At 58.6% G+C, this 16,509-nt stretch overlaps 1 pseudogene; it reads right to left on the bottom strand.

The window, feature by feature from the left end:
* Positions 1-5,186: 5,186 nt before the first annotated feature.
* On the bottom strand, positions 5,187-15,240 carry LOC148109615 (large ribosomal subunit protein eL15 pseudogene; annotated as a pseudogene).
* Positions 15,241-16,509: the final 1,269 nt, after the last annotated feature.

Here is a 16,509-nt window from a genome sequence, read left to right as displayed (position 1 = left end):
TTTATGGTCCATTACTTACCGCTCCGACACTGGTCTAATGGAATCTTAAACGGAACTGACTTGATCTGTGTGGGGCTGGCCTCTCGGTTAAGATGTTATTTGGTTCTAATTATCAGATAATGAACTCGGGAAATTTAATTTTTAATATTTGTATGTCAAAAGTCCATTGTGTTTTGCCTGGAGACTTTAAATTAAAAGTTAACACGGGTCCAGCACCAGTCCCAGAACGTGCTCCGGACGGCTGAGGCCCCCGCGAAGCCCCTACTGTGCGCACGGTCCGCAGCCAGAACCGACCCCGAGGGCCCACGGGCAGGAGCCAGTGCAGGGCTGCGTGGAGCCGAGCATATGCACAGGAGGCCCACGGAGGCCAACCCCCACCGCTGCCGGAGCGCTCGGGCTGGAGTCACACACGGCTGCAGGTGCCTCCCGCTCAAGCCCACGGCGGCCACTCCGGAGCCCGCAGATCCAGCGACACGGTGGGTCCACGTCTGTGGCGGCTCGATGGCTCTCAGCGGCTACTAGGGCCCCGGGGTCAGCAGGAGCAGACGAAATGCAGAAGCACAGCCCCCAGCCCCATGTCCCACGCTCCTGCACGTCCCGGACTAACGGACACGGGGCTGCGCACAGGGAGGAGGCAGGCTGCGCACTGGTGCGGGTATGCGGCAGGAGAGCCTCCTCTGGGGCAGAAATGGCCAGTGTCCCGACCCTGGTCAGCTGCGTTGCCCACCAGCTCCTGGTCCCTGGCTCTCCCTGTCCTTCTTCACACCCCCAACGGGGACACACAGGGGCTCTGGTGGAGGTGTCGGGCCAGCCCCTCACCGAAAGCTTTGGGCCAGGGCAGGCTGGGCTTGTGCACTCCCCCCACCCCGTGCAGGCTCGGCCCCCAGGCTGGAAGGCCCCCAACTCCGTCCCGTGCCGGGGCCCACTTGTACCTCCCATGGGGAGCTGATGTCTGGGACACCGTTCAACTGTTTCCAGCGTCGGCCAGACACAGGGAGAGGAGGGAGCCTCCTCTCTGCTCTGAGCGAGGTGAGGCCACGAGTGGGGTGGGGCTAAGGGTGCTTCCACAGGAGACCACCAGGAGGGCTTCCTGGAGGAGGGAGTGACAGCAGGGGACCTGGAGGGTGGTGAGATTTGGCAATGGACAGGGTTGCAGATGGGGGCAGGGCATGGGGTTTGGGGACAGGGTGAAAGGGAGGATGAGGTTGGGTAGGAAGCTGGCGTGGGCTGTGTGAGGAGGCTGCAGGGCTGGACCCAGGGGCCTGGGGCAGACAGGCCAGCCTGATGCCCCTGGCCCCAGTGTCTGCCACTCAGACCGGCACTGGCCCAGCAGGACGCACCTCTGCTCTGGTCACAAGGTCATCCGGAGTTGCAGTGGCGGGCAGTGGGGGCTGGGCGTGGCTGGCTGCCCAGTGATGGACGGCCAGCAGCCCTCCCTGCTGAACACTGTGCGGGTCTCCCCGCCCTGGTCTGCAGTGAAAAATGACAGCCTGGCACCGCGTTCATCACCAGGTTGTCTTGCCCAAGGGGTTGGGCTGTGAGTGTGAGCCCGAGCTACCTCTCGGCAGCCCCTCCTGCACCACCTGGGGAGCCCTCAGCCGTGTCGGGCTCACGCACGAGGGGCAGGGACGATGCTGTCTGTCTGTGGTCCTCAGCGCCGGGAGGCAGGCCTTCCCCAGCAGCCAGGGAGCCGCACCCGAAACCCCGAGCGTCCGTTCTGCCCGAGAACCCGCACCGTGGGCGGGGCCCAGCCGGCAGCCATCCCGGCTCCTCTTGGTGCCCCTGGGTGGACGGAGGGCTGAGGCCACAGTCGCTGGAGGGCCCTTGGCTCAGTGCCAGGGGTTCACACTGGGCTGGGACCTCGGCGGCACGTGGCCTGTGCGTGGCCTGTGCGTGGCCTGCACTCCTCCCAGCACGGTGGCTGGTTCCGGGGCCGGAGACCAGCGCAAGAGCCCCGAGGGGGCTGAATCACGTTTTATGACCCGGGCTATCGAGTCAGCCCGCGCTCCTGCCCCATCGTTCAGGGGAGGGAGTCACGCCACTGCTGATGGGGAAAGGTTAAGGACGTGGGCTGGTGGTTTCCGCTGCCCATGCCTGGGTCACATGCAAACTGTCTTCATGCAGCACGCAGTGGGCTTCCTCTCAGCAGGCAGAGCCCTGCCCCCAGCCCCCCCAGCCCCCCACAGCCTCCTCCCTGCTGCGCCTCCCCTCAAGCTGCGTTGTGCCCCCCACGGCCCCATGTCGCTCCTCAGGGGACTCCGGAGCAGGTGCTTGGCCCACGTCCTTGCAGCAGACACCTGAAGCCAGTTCTCGAAGGGGCTTGGAGCCCCTGGATGTGGGGGGTCCCTGCGCACTCCCGCCTGCCCCGTCCCGCCAGCCGAGCGGCTGGTTCTGGCCATCTGTCCTGACAGTGGTCTGGCCGGCCCCCACCCACCCCATGCCCTCCATGACCTGAAAGTCTGGTGTCCCCACGTTCCAACCTGTTTTCAAATTTATGTTTCCCAACACAGATTTCTCTCATCATTGAAGTCAAGTGCAAAAGAATAACTCTTATCCTTTCGAGTAAGAGGCCGCCACGCTGGGGGGTGACCAGGTAGGCCCTGGGCTGACCCACTGGCCCCTCCAGCACCGTGCTTCTGGGTCATACTCTGCACCACGAGACGGCGTGTCCCCAGGCCAGGGCTCTGACTTACACGGGAGGCAGTGCCTTGTTCATCCAGCAGCCAGCTGCAGATTGTGCCTCCTGCCGCGTGGCCCTGCGCCGGCCGCCCGTCCTCTCACTCGCTCGGAGGTAGGCGTGTCTTGTGCTTCCTTCCTGCCCCGCTGACGCGAAGATTTTCTCCCCCTTAACATGGGAACCAGCCCCCGAAGCCCTCCCGCCCTCACCTGTATCTCTGTGCAGCCCACCTGCGGCGTCCGTGGGTGACCACCTGCTCCCTGCCACGCCCATCACAGAGCGCGGCTGGCCCTGAGACCCCAGGCCAGGTCTGACCCAGCCAGACCAGGTCCGAGCAGCCCCCTCCCTCAGCCCGAGGACACCAGAACTCCTTCCCTCTTAGAGTTACTCCTTTTCGACGCTGGTCATTCTGCACGTTACACTTCCAGGTTTGATGCTGGGCGGTGCTGTCTCCTGGCTGGACCCAGACCGATAGACTCTCTTCACGTTTGTTTTCATCTTTCTTCATCGCGGTGAAATAGACGTGCCGTAGAACTTAGCAAAGATGCTAAGACACCATTCAGGTGTTCAGTTCAGCGGTGTTAGGTACGCTCACATTGTTGGGCGCCACTCCCGTCATCCCCAGAATCTGAAACTCGGTCCCCACTAAACACCAGCCCCCCCAGCTCCATCTCTATCCTTTCCGTCTCTGTGAATCTGACTACTCTGGATACTTCATGGGAGTAGAATGGCATGGGATTTGTGTTTCTGCAACTGGCTTATTTCACAGAGCATTGTGTCCTCAAGATTCATCCCTGGGGAGGCAGGTGGCAGGATGTCCTTCCTTGTAGGGCTGAATGACATTCTCTTGCATGGATGGACCACGTTTTGCTTACCATTCATCCACTGAAGGACACTTGGTTTGCTTCCACATTTCAACTGTTGAGGCTACCGCTGCTGTGAACGTGGGGTGGAGGCAGCTCTTCAGTTCTTCTGGAGGTACCCAGACGTGGACCCCAGACGGGGTCCTATGGTCATTCTCCCTTTAGTTTTGCAAGGAAACCCCACGCTGTTTCCACAGCAGCGGCACCAGTTTGCACTCCCCCCGACAGTGCACAGGGTTCCGGTTTTCCCCACATCCTCGCCAGCACGTGGTATTTTGGTGTTTTGTTTTGTTTGGTAGTAGCCATGCTGATGGCTGGTGGTATCTGATCGTGGTTTTAATTTGCATTTCTCCGACGCTTAGTGGTGTGACCATCTTCTCGCAGCTTGTCGGCCATCTGTAAATAATCCTTGAAGAAATGCCTGTTCAAGTTCTTTGACCATTTTTAATCAGGTTGGTCTTTTTTTGTTGTTTGTTTGTTGTTTCGTTATTGTGGAGTTTTAGGAGGTCTCTACATACTCTGGATATTAGTCCCTTATCAGATAATAATTTGCAAATCTTTTCTCCTGCTCCCCGGGCTGCCTTCCCACTCTGTGGGCTGCGTCCTTTGATGCACACAAGTGTTTGATCTTGATTAAGTCCAATTTATTTTTTTCTTGCATCTGCTTTTGGTGTCATATCAAAGAAATCTTTGCCAAATCCAAAGTCATGAAGTTTTCCCCCAGGTTTACCTCTAACAGTTTTATGGTTTAGCTCTTACTTTAGGTTTTTGATCTATTTTGAGTTAGCGTTTGTGTATGGCATACTTTTGCATGGGGTTGCACAGTTTCCCAGCACCATTTGTAGGGAGACTGTCCTTTCCTTTTCCCTTGTTGACAGTCATTTGACCACATGTATGAGGCTTTATACCCAGGCTCTCTACTCTAGTCCCTTCGTCTCCATGTCGGTCTTTATGCCAGGACCACGCTATTTTGATTAGTGTGGCTTTGTAGTCAGTTTTGAATTTAGGAACTCGGAGTCTTCCTGCTTTGTTCTCTTTCTCGAGATTGTTTTGACTACTGAGATTCCATATAAATTTTAGGATGGATTGTTCTATTTCTGCCAAATGCCTTGTTGAGATTTTCATACACATTGCACTTAATCTGTACATTGCTTTGGTAGTGTTGTCGTCTTAGTGATATTACATCTTCCAGTTCACAAACACGGGATGTCTTTCCATTACGTCTTTGTTAATTTCTTTCACCGATGATTTGTTATTTTCAATGCATAAATCTTTCACTTCCTTGGTTAAGTTTATTCCTAAGTATTTTATTCATTTTGATGTTGTTACAAATGGGATTGTTTTCTTAATTTCTTTTTTGGATTCTTCTTTTTTAGCATATAAAAATCTTCATGATTTTTCACATGCTTTAAAATCTAACCATAGTCCACATGCAGAAAGGGGCATAGAACACGAACGTACCACCCAACTATCACAAAAGGAAATTCGTGTGTCAAGAAATAAGGGTCTCCCCAGCCCACCTGGTGCCACCTCCCAGGCACTTCTGTTCTCACCAGAGGTAACCATTATCCTCATTTCTTCCTTCTTTTTTTTTTGGACTGTCCTAAATTATTTATTAGGTAGGAACTTTACAAACATTACTTATATTAGCGATAAGGGTAGAGCTGGAGGAGAGCATTGCGTCTTCTCCACGCCACATGCAAGAACCACCAATAGTGTGGTGGAACTTGTGACCCTTTCCAAGGCCACATTCTCACCACCTGCAGATGTTGGTCTTCGCATCTCCCTGTGCTTGTGTGGTTTGGTGATCCATTGGGTGTCAGGATTTCTTCTGATAGTTTTATGGAATGGATCAATATAACCTCAAAGAATTTGTACGTGGAATCTTTGCCAACCCAGTAATAATTCAAGACTCTCAGAGCCCCACAGTGGCTTCCGGCTCGCTCCTCTGCCACAGACTGTGGGCTTTGGGCACACTTGAGCCAGTTAGCGCCATGATGGACAGGCTTGTTATGGGTCACACCCTTAGGAACTGGGTGTTTGCAACCACCACGACACACACGAATCTGATATATGACATAACCTGGCTTGGCCTTGTGCCGCAGTCTGTGCACTTTATCAGGGTGGGTTGGGCAGGGGGCTCATGGAGCCCAGAGAGCTGACGGTCCTGACAGCGTGCTCCCTGAGAAGAGAGCAGATTATATTGGACTGCTTCTGCCTCCATAGCTCCTGGATGTACCTGTTTGAGTACCTTTCAGCTGATGGCTGCCACTGGATGGAAGGGCCCTTTAACCTGATTTCTAACTCCACAAATCCATCCCGCCTGTTTGGAACGTCACGTAGAGGAATCACGCAGCTGAGTATCTGTGTCTGGCCACCCTGATCAGCACGGTATTCAGGAAGGTCATCCGTGGTGCTGGGTGAAGCGGCAGGCTCTTCGTCTCATCTTAGACGATTTCATTGCGTGCATAGACAGCACCCTACCATCGGTGTCAATCTGGGTATTTGCTAGTTTGGTGCTGTTCCAGCTAGCACTGCTGACAACATTCTTGTACATATGTTTTGGTGAACATATATGTGTGTGTTTCTGTTTGGGGATGCACCTGGGGGTGGAATTTCGAGGAGTGCCATATGTTTAGCTTTTGTAGATATTGCCAAATCATTTTCCAGCGCACCTCCACCATTCACACAGCCGCTAGCCACGTGTGGGAGTCCTGGCTTCCCTGAAGTGGCAGCTGGGGCCGGCTCACAGAGGCTCACAGAGCTCCTTGCACACATCTGTCTCAGCTCTGCTGGCAGCAAGTGAAGCAGCAGCCTGCCATCAGCCACGTGGGAATTATTCACACCACTGAAATGGGCCAGCAGTGCAAGTCAGGGTTCCTTGCACTCCGGAAAGGGGCTCCTTGAATGTTGACCAGCATGTCTCTGCTCCAGGCCTTGCCCCCTGGTGCCCCCCGTCTTCTGTGCAGCCACCCCATGGGTGTGTAACGCTATCTCATGAGGCTTTTATGGGCCAGTCCGGCTCACAAATGACGCAACAAGCACTTTCTGTGTGTTTATGGCCATTCGTGTCCACTTCTGTGAAGGGCCTGTTCAAGGCCTCTTGTAGGCTTGTAACTATGTTTTATGCGTTGTGATTGCACAGCCGTGTGGTGACGACTTATGGGCAAATATCTTCTCCTGCAGTCTGAGTGGTGTTTTTGATGAATAAAAGCCTTGAATTTCTAAAAACTGTTTAGAGTTAGTCCGTAATGTTGTACTATTTAAGAGATATTTTCTTATCCTGAGACCATGAAGAGTTGTTTGCATGGGGTCAATTTCAGTTTTTTCCATATAGATATCAGTTTACTGAGCACCGAGTACCTATTGAAAATATCATTAAAATATGCCTAATTTTAAGTATTTTTATTATTATTAATTTCACCTGGGATGAAAAATTTGCTTCCTCTCTCTCTCATATATATTTTTTCCCCGCTCTGAGTCATTTGAGAGGAAGTTGCAGACACGTTGTCCCCTAAATCCTTCAGAGGTAATTCCTGAAAACAAGGGCAGTCTCTTATGTCACTACGATATAGTCATCAAAGTCAGGAAATTAGCGTCTAACCTACGGACGTTCAGATTTTGTCACTTGCCCCACTAACGTTCTTTATAAGTGTGTGAGTTTGCACACACACTCACGCACACACACAGCTCCTAGATTGTACACCGCAGCTCCCAGAGTCCACGCTACCCACACAGCAACAGGCACCCATGGCCTTCAGACCCTGGGCTCTAAACCCCTCCCAAGAGCCGGAGAAGTGGCAGCTTCCAGGGCTCAGCAGGGAGGTCAAAGAGGAGTAAGACAAGCCACAAACGGGTAACACGGAGAGGGAGAACTATTTCATTTTACAAAAAATCGTGATTAGCAATAACAATTTAGGGAGCCCCGCTTTGGAGGGTTCCTGTTTCTTAGACACACAAGTCCCACAGTCGTGTTCCGTGTCACCATCGCCATGAGCCCAGGACACTCTCCGTCCTTGACCTGGACGTTGCCGTCCACTGACCATCTCTTTCCTCCCTTGAGAACGGCGGCTCCTGCCTTTGCTCCTGTGTTGCGTTGTGTCTCTGCAGAGCTGGGCTGTCTGCTCCCGGGCGGGTCTCCGTGAAGAGCTCACGTCTTGACGTGAGCTATGTTCCTCAGTGTTCTCCTTGGTGGTTACTGCTTCTGGGATCTTATTTAAGACACGGGGGGCGCCTGGGTGGCTCCGTCAGTTAAGCGTCCAGCTCTTGGTTTCAGCTCAGGTCATGATCTCAGGGTCGTGGGTTCGAGCCTAGCTCAGCAGGGAGGCTGCTTCTCCTTCTCCCTCAGTCCCGCCCCCTGCTCGCATGCTCTCTCTGTGTTTCTCTACAAATAGATGAATAAATCTTTAAAAAAAAAAAGATGGAAGAAATTATTTATTCCGTCGGGGCCACGGAGATCATCCCCACATTTTCTTCTTTTATTCATATGAAAATGACTTTTGTGGCATTAAAATCAACAGATACAGCTACTGCCTGTGGGGGTAACTCCTGGAGTGAGTATGATGCTCGACGCGCTGCCCGTGGGCAGGAGGCAGGCACAGGCCGCTCCCGCAAAGGGTGTGGGCCAGGGTCAAAGTCCAGTTTCCCTGGGAGAAGCAGGAGGTGGACACAGGGGTCACTAGGCTGCCTCTGTGTCAGAGTCTAAGTCACATTGTCCTCCGGGGCCCCGGCTCGCAGAGCGGGGACCGAGGAGCGCACAGCCCGGGCCCCTGCAGTGTGTGTCTGTGACAGCCCAGACCCACCGCGTCTGTGCCAAGCTTTGGGCCACAGGAAGCCCCACACTCGCTGTTTGTGACCCTCCAGGGAGCTGGAGCCCCAGCGAGTCGGATGGCAGGAAACAAGGTGGAGGGTCTCAGGTGGGGCTGGGGTGTTGGAGCGGTTCGAGCAGGGCTGGGGACAGGGTGGGGACTTGGTGCCGCCTGCACCCTGGCCACCGTGGTCTTGCTGCTTCACACTGCTCCCTGGAGCGCGGGGAGGGCAAAACCCTGGACACCAGCAGCAGCAGGCTGGGCCCCCTGGTGGGGCAGGGGGACTGTGGCGGCTGAGCAAGGGGCAGCATGGGGCTCTGGGGGTCAGTGGGAGTCAGAGGAGAAAGCCACAGGAAGCAAGGTCTGAGGCAGGGCCAGGCGGGTGGGGGGCTGCTCCAAGCTAGTGGGGTCCACGCCAGCCCTGGAATGCGCTTAGCGAAGGATGCCCTGGCCTTCCCGGGGCAGCTCTGCTCACACCACCGTCTCTATCCGTGGGATCCCACCGCTCAGGTCCAGCCTGCCAGCAAATGCAAGAAGAACCCACCTGGTGGGTGCAGCCTCCCCAGGGCTGCCCTCTGCTCCTCCCACAGCGCGGCCTTTGTCCCGCTGCTGTTCTTGGCCAGGCCCTCACTGCCCACCTGGGGGAACCACTCTGGCCCATGTGGCCTCCTCCATCCTCGTGCCCCCACTCTGGCTCTGAAGACCCACTGTCCCCTGGTCGTGCAGACAAGCCTGTGTGTCCCCACTGGAGGGAGCAGGCTCTCCTACACTGAGTTGTTCTCAAGAAAGCCCCACCCCGTGCCCACGGGCTGGGGTCCTAGAGTAGGAGCTAGGGAGCAGGGTTCTGCGCCCCCGCTCCATGGGGCAGTGACCCTGAGCTCCATCGCGGCCGGTCCTTTCGGGGACATCTGTGGGGGCTTGTTCCACGTCAAGGGGTCTCGATGGCGGGCTCTACCTCATTGGGGTGGGGGGTGGGCAGGAGAAGGAAGGCTAGAGGCACCAACCAGACCCAGCAAGTGTTCTCGCCTGGAAGCCCCCGACCGTCCAGCTCATATTCATGCTCTTAATTGTAATCAATACCCAGAAAAACAGTCGATTCTGTCCCGTGTTGTCTACTGGGACAAGGATAGCGGGGAGGATTATGCAAATACGGTACAGACCAGGCTCCGCGTGCAGGTGCCCCAAATGATCCGTCAGCCGGTCTCCCAATTAACAGGCGGCAGCCACCGCCGTCCTCCTAAATCACCCCGGCCGCGGCGGCCAGCCCCCTGGCCAGCATCAATCACGTTCTTATTGCCACCACGTGCAGGCGCCGGCTCTTCCGTGAGGACCGGTGTGACTGTCCCCTAAACTCCGAGGCTGGTGATTGATGCCACCTGCTTCGCACGGGCCGAAGCCGCCATCTGCTCACAGGGAAGCATAAACTCCGACCGCGCGCGTCCTGCTGATTTTAACTGGGCTAATTTATTGCTCACGCGCAGAGGAGCGGGGTTTGCGGCGAGCTCTCCAGCCACCCGGGAGCCCGCGGCCAGCCCTCGTGCCTGCGATCGTGGCTGATAAGGGCGCGACAACTACGAGAGCGTTACACCGTCGCCAGCCCCCCAAAGGCACAGGGGAAGGAGTCCCGGCAAGGCACCTCCTGTGGGGGATTTATTTCTGAATTAAGCACTCCTGGCCCCAACGGAGGCCTATTCATTTCCACAATCAGCTTTCTTCCCAGTTGTAAACAGACTCTTTCTAAAACTTGTGCATGATTTTAATTACAGATAAGTTTCTCTTTAAAGGACAGGCATTCATGCCTGGGTTGCTAAGCTGAATTCGATACATCTCTATGTTCCCGGGGTCTGGCTGACGTGCAGGCCGGGAGAGACATACACCTGGCTGGTGCCCGGACAGCTCCTGGGTCCTGGATGCTTCTTGGTCCAGAGGCGCTAGGGGCCCACCAGCCCCCACTGCCTCGCGGTGACCGACTGAGCAAGCGTCACGGGGCTGAGGTGCCCAGACTCTCTAGAATGTGCCCCCACTCGATGGGCAGGGGTGGGTGCAGCGGGGAGCCAGCACAGGAGGCGGCTTCAGGCCTCAAGAACTGGCCGGCTGGGCACAGAGACGTGCGGGTGGCCGGGCCTTTAGGGTTAGCCCTGGAACCAGCTCTGGACCACCTCCTCCGAGAAGGCCCCTGGACCCGGGCTTTCCCAGCTCCTCCGGGGGGTCCCTGCTGCTGATGGCTGAGCCTCTCACTTCTTTCATGTCCCTGGACTGTCCCATCACTGCCCCTGGGTGGGGATCTGCTCCATAGCGGAGGGGCACTGAGGGCCCCACGTGGAGCCCCAGGCAGGGCATGAAGCCGGGTGCAGAGGAAGGCATTTGACAGAAGGAGGGACTGTTCTCACTGTCGGTCGGCACCTGCGATGGTGTTGAGGACCTTGGGGTGTCAGGAGGCCTCTCGGCACCTCCACCAGGGAGCATCGGCCGCGAGGGACCCGGGCCTGCCTCCGGGGACGGCGGCGTGAGTCTGTGAGGTGCGCCGGTGAGAGCCCAGGCACGCGTGCGGGGCACCGGGCTTCCCAGTGAGGCAGGACAGGAAAGCCCCCCACCTGCACGGTCCCAGGCAGCGTGTGCACACGTGCAGGCACACACACGTTCACGCGTGCTCGGGGACACGTTGGGGTGCTGCTCGCATGCGTGCGCAAGTGTGTACGTATGTGTGTGTGCATGGAGCTGGAGGCCGCCCACGGGCTCGGCTTTGCTGTGAGCTCCTCTGGTTTGGAGACGCATCCTTCTGTTTGTGGAGAAAGGGCCGCGGAGGTCTGTGTGGGGCGCTCGGGGGCCAGGTCCCGGTGGAGCCTGCCATGGTCGGGCCCGGAGATTTCTCAGCAGTGGATGAAACTGCTCTGTTGTTGTGGCTTCGCCTGCCCCAACTTGAAATCCCATCATGATCGCCTCCTCTTACAGCGTGCTCTGGCCCTGGGATCAATAGATCAAGAGAGCCGAGTACCGGTTACCGTCTGGCTCCACGCCCTGCCTCCTCACACCTGCCCTGCTGGGCACGGTGGCCCCTTGAGGCCGAGGCCCAGACAGTCACCCTGCAGTGCTTGCCTTTGAACTCTGGGACCCATGCCAGCAAGCCCCAGGGGTCTCTGCCGTCCCCGGGCCACTGACTTGCAGCCTTACAGAGAGCACGTGGGGTCCTGCCAAGGCCATTCACACGAGGACCAGTGCAGACCTTGACCCTGGCACCCCTCTTCCTCATGATTCCCGTGCCTGATGGGACCCTCAGGGTGAGGGAGGCCCGTTGCCGGACCCCCGGGCTCCATGCACCCTGCCCAGGGCAAAGCACCCCCACATCCTCTCAGGGTAGGCAGGCTGGGCCTCCATCTCGAGAGCCAGCTGGTGGTGGGGGTGGTGAAGCTGGGATGGCGGGCTCGGGCCCCAGAATCTCCTGGGGGCTCAGCGCAGCAAGGCCACCAGTGGCAGTAGCTAAGTGCCAGCTCCAGTTTTGCTGTATTCACCAGGAGATGCCGACTTTCTCCTGTCTCCAAGGCCTCATCAGGGGACAGGGATGCTGGGAGACACTAGCTTCTTACAGAATCGAGCCTACTCTAGCCATGCGGTCCGGCAGTCGTGGTCCGCGGTGCTTACCCGAATTACCCAAAACCTCACGTCCACACCAAAACCTGCCCACGGATGCTGATAGCAGCTTTATTCATAATCGCCGAAACCTGAAAGCACCCGAGACGTCCTTCAGTGTGTGCGTGGAGAGGTGACCTGTCTTCCACCCGGACGACAGACGATCACTCGTGCTGACGGGAAAGGACGCCCAAGCCATGAGGAGACACGGAGGAGCCTTAAATGACACGACGAAGGGAAAGACGCAATAGGGTTCCAGCGGTGGGACGTTCCGGAAAAGGCAGAACCGCCAGACAGTAACAAGATCAGTGGTTGTCAGGGGTTGGGGGGGGGAGGATGAACAGGTGGAGCACGGGGATTCGGGGGCCAGGGGTGGGCACCTGTCCTGATGCCCTCGTCCAGACCCACAGAATGTGCGCCACCAGGCGTGGCCCTGACGTCGTCTGTGGACTCTGGGTGATGATGGCGTGTCCGTGGAGGCTCGTCCACCGTAACAGACGCCCCACTCCGGTGTGGATGTGGCTGGTGGGGGGACGGGGGCTCATGAGAGATCTCTCTCTGAACCTCCCTCTCAGCGCTGCTCTCACCCCCAAACTGCTCTAAAAAAATTTAAGCTCACTCATTTAAAAATGCAAACCAGTGCTATGAAATGGCGATTTTCTTCCATTTCAGAGGCCCGGCCACATCATGGGGTGACAGGACGGTTCAGGCGTGGGCACTCCCCGTGACCCCCAGAGGCCCACGTACACAGCTGGCAGAGTCTTGGGGCTCCAGCGGCTTCTGGAGCAGGAAGCCAGGCCTTGCCCCAGCAGGAGGCAGACGTCAAAGCGAAGAAAGCAGAACACGGTGGAGCGAGCTGGGAAGGGAGCTTGTGCCCCACGCAGCGTGAGACCTCAGATCCGTGGCAGGGACACACGCGTGTGCACATGGCACGCACACCGGCTGGAGTTTGTCTACGTGCACGTGCACACCCCCACACACGCCCCACATGTAGGCCCACAGCTGCCCCACACCCACAAACGCACCCCAGCTGCAGGTGTGGGCCTAGGGACACAGGGAGCCACACACCTGGAGCCCGAGCATGGCTACACCGGGGCGGACCGCAACGCCCCCCTTCCTTCCCTGGGTCTCTGGGTCTGGGGGCGCGGCCTCCAGCCAACAGCCCCAGGGCAACCCCACGGTGTGCATCCTGTCCCAGAGGCCAGGCCAGAGGCAGTCAGCAGGGCTGCTGCAGTAGGGGGATGGGGAGCTGCCCCTCCCCCTCCCGCCGTGCCCACTCTGCTCCCAGGGCTCTCTACATCTTGGTCCTCCATCCTGGCAGGTTTCTGCTACCAGCTTCCACAGACCCCTAGGACTCATTTGGGGTCAGCAGTCCAGGAAAGAGCTGACTTCACAAGTGGGGAGACCCAGGCCTGAAGGCGTGGTGAGCGGCTGGCTGGTGGGTCACACGGGGTGTAGCGGGTGCTTGCCTCCCCTGCCTCAACGTAGCTTCTGCGCGTGGGGCCGCGGGAGGGCAGGGTCTGACATGATATGCAGACACTCTGAGCCAAGGCCAGCATGACCAGGGCCCAACCAGCGCCCTGCACCCCCTGCCCCTGCGTGCTTCACAGGCAGTGAAGGGGCAGGAGATGGGCCTGGTGTTGGGATGCACGGGTCCCGTGGCCAGGAGAAGTCTGGGGTGCGGCAGGAGGCTGCACAGCAGAGGGGAGGCCTGGTCACAGGAAGTTTTACCCTGCCGTGTCCCATCTGGGGCAGGTCCATGCTGGGGGTGCCCACAACCTGTTTGCTGTAGGAGGCCACAGGGCAGCCTGAGACCCACCCACGGGGCTCCGCCCCGACCAAGGAGGGGGCCAGACCAGCCTCCCGTCCAGAGGGGAGGGGGCCCCTGAAGGGTGGAGAGAGGTGTGGGGGGTGGGCTGCCTGGGCGGCAGGAAGCTCCTTGAAGCCCCCATGAGCTTCCTGAGCAGGGTCAGGGTCCCGACCCTCTGAGCTGTGGGGAGGGGCCCAGGCCGAGGCTGCAGACCCGGGGCGCAGGGACCCAGGCCCGCCCTGCCCCCTGAGGCAGTGCCAGGCCTGGACCCCAGAGGGCAGGGCCCCGGGGCGGGCTCACGCACTGCACTCACACTCCTGCTTGGCTCTGGCTCCAATGGACAGACGGACGCGCGGCCCCCTCCCACGGGCCCCACCCCTCCGCGGCCGTCTTCAGTGATTTGGAAGTGTAGAAAATGGGATTATCCAGGAACAGATGTGCACAAAAGGGGTGAAATGGAAAGTGCTAGCGTGGCCGCCTGCCTCTGATTACCTCTGACGGCCTCGGTGTCCGCAGCCCCCCCAGCGGGCCGGGCCAGACCCCGCCGAGCCCTGCAACGCGGCCGCCTGCCTCTGATTACCTCTGACGGCCTCCGCGTCCATAGCCCCCCCCCCGCGGGGCCGGGCCAGACCCCGCCGAGCCCTGCAACGCGGCTCATTGAAATTGAATTGATACTTTGTGAACTTCATTTGTGAATAATGTGATCTGACAGGGACAAATGTGACGGGGAATTGTTTTCAGACCTCCTCCAAATGAAGCTTATGATGGGTAAATGCGGACGCCTTTGTCTGCGCCCCGCCCGCCGCCTGCATATGCAGCACCCTCAGTAATTGAATTGTGGGTGGGGAGGGCGGGCGGGCGGCGGCCTCCCCAGGCCGGGGTTCCGGGCCCTGGGCCGCCCAGCCCCGCGCCCACCGGAGGCCCGGCGGCCGCGCCGGCCTCAGATGTCCTACATATTAATTCCCTTTGCCGAACACTTGCCCGGGCGCTCAAACCCAGTTAGCGGGATTGATGAAGGCGGCAAGAGGATCCGACGCTCGCTGATTCCGCCTTTTCAGCTTCGATTAGCTCAGCCCGCGTTACTCCCGTCAGAGCTCCATCCCGCGGCGAGGACCCCAGGGAGGGCCGTGCGGTCACGGGGCCCAGGACGGCTTCCGTGCGGGCCATTACCTCACAGGCATCCCCGCAGAACGCAGTGGGCGGGTGCGGACACAGGGCCTGGCTCCAGGGCTCGTTCATCCACCCCCGGGTCGTGACGCCTCGGCCGCGCGCCTCACCCGCCACTGGGGCCCCGCTCCCCCGCACCACGTGCGCTGCCCGCTCGGTCTCACACCTCTCCTGTAGCCGGCAGGACAACGCCACGGAGGGACCGCACACTAACCTACGTTTTCCAGAGGAGGAAACTGAGTCCTGGGCCTCGCATTCCTCCTCCTGGCCACTGTCATCGGGAAGCATCCTTCACCAGTTGAGGGCTGGGGGCATCTGTCCTCAGTCTCAAGACCCAGAAGGAAAGGACCACAGCGTTCCTGCAATGACCGTGATGAGGACGAGGGGCAGATGAGGGCTCAGGGGCAGGTGCATGGTGCCAGCAAGGCAATGCCAGTGCCAGAACCTCACCCCGGGCTTCATGGCGGTTGTGGGGCTCCCTGGGTCCCGAAAGCCCCAACCCCCCCATGTCCCCACCACCAAGGCCTGGAAGAGGGCCATACAGCCTGGCTCCCGTAACCCAGATTGACTCGAGGTCCTTCCTATGGGGTTTTCATGAAGCCAGTAGCCCTGAGGTCCCTCTGTGCCCCCCGAAACACCAAGGGTGCAGGACACTGGGGGTCTCCAGGTTTGCAATGTGGGTCCACGGTCTCCTGAGTCTGAGCGGCCACGCTCCCACTTGCCAGATCTGGGGCCAGGGCCACTGAGGTCCCGACTGCATCTCCCATGGGTGTGACGGCCAGTCAGCAGGGAGTGGTGCTTGGGAAGGCGGCTGGGCGAGGGGTCTTCCCCCCAGAGGCCCCCTCTCCTTTCAGCTCCTGGCCCCTTCCTCCGGGAGAGGACACAGTTAAAGACTGACCAACTTTGATCCCAAGGGGGTACCGACCCCCAGAGGACACCCAGAGCCCCATGGGGCCGCCCCAGACCTGCTTGGCCCCCGGCTGATGGCCTCAGCCTGGGGTCCTGCCCCTTGAGAGGCACCTGAGTCCAGAGCAAATCCCCAAACAGCAGCATCTCCCGCCCAGCCTCCCTGCAAACCCAGGGGAACCTACACGCGGCTCTGAGACCTCCCAGTGATGTTGGCGCATCCCCCTTCCCTCCCTGTCACCTCGCCTCCTGCTCTCATGGTCTCCAGACCAAGTTATTTATTTCACTTATTTATTTTGTTAATTCAAGTGAAATTCACATAACTAAAATTAACCATCTTAAACTGTGCTTTCAGTGGCACTGACCCCTTCACAAGGTCATGCCACCCGGCCCCTAACTCCACCACGCCCCCGCCCGCCAGCAGTCACTGTCCGCTCCAGCCAGTCTGTCTGCTTGCTGCTCTGGACGCCGTGTGGAGGCAGCCTTCACGTCTGGCTGCTCTCATGGACAGCCGGCTCCGAGGCTTGTCCACACTGCAGGTGTGGTGTGGTTCGCTCCCTCTCAGGGCTGCACGCCACTCTTGTGCGTGTGGGGACCAGACGCGTTATGCATCTACCAGCTGGAGGCCCCCGGGCTGCTCCGGCCCAGAAC

The sequence above is a fragment of the Ursus americanus genome, chromosome 8, assembly GCF_024610735.1.
Source record: "Ursus americanus isolate L20-20 chromosome 8, mUrsAme1.1.p, whole genome shotgun sequence".
Taxonomy (NCBI): Eukaryota; Metazoa; Chordata; class Mammalia; order Carnivora; family Ursidae; genus Ursus; species Ursus americanus.
This window is presented reverse-complemented; position numbering and strand designations above follow the sequence as displayed.